Below are 269 nucleotides of genomic sequence, written 5' to 3' on the forward strand. Positions count from 1 at the left end.
AATGACAGGAGCGAGGGGAGACCTAAGTGGGGGGGCTGTTTTATACTTGCCAGCGCCTCTTCCCCGCTCCGGAAAAAGACAATTTTCCTTTACTTTCGCCATCCCCTCGACTTTTTTTGCCTTTTTTGCGTTTATTACTGTTTCGCTTGAGTTAGCTCAAAATCTCTTAGGGATCCTCGCTTATTCAATTTTTTAAATTTTGTCTTTATAAAAAACGATGCAATAGAGAGAAAGGGTAGAGGGAAAAAGAGATATAGAAGGGGAAATTT

This window comes from Penaeus monodon, chromosome 30 (assembly GCF_015228065.2).
Source record: "Penaeus monodon isolate SGIC_2016 chromosome 30, NSTDA_Pmon_1, whole genome shotgun sequence".
Taxonomy (NCBI): Eukaryota; Metazoa; Arthropoda; class Malacostraca; order Decapoda; family Penaeidae; genus Penaeus; species Penaeus monodon.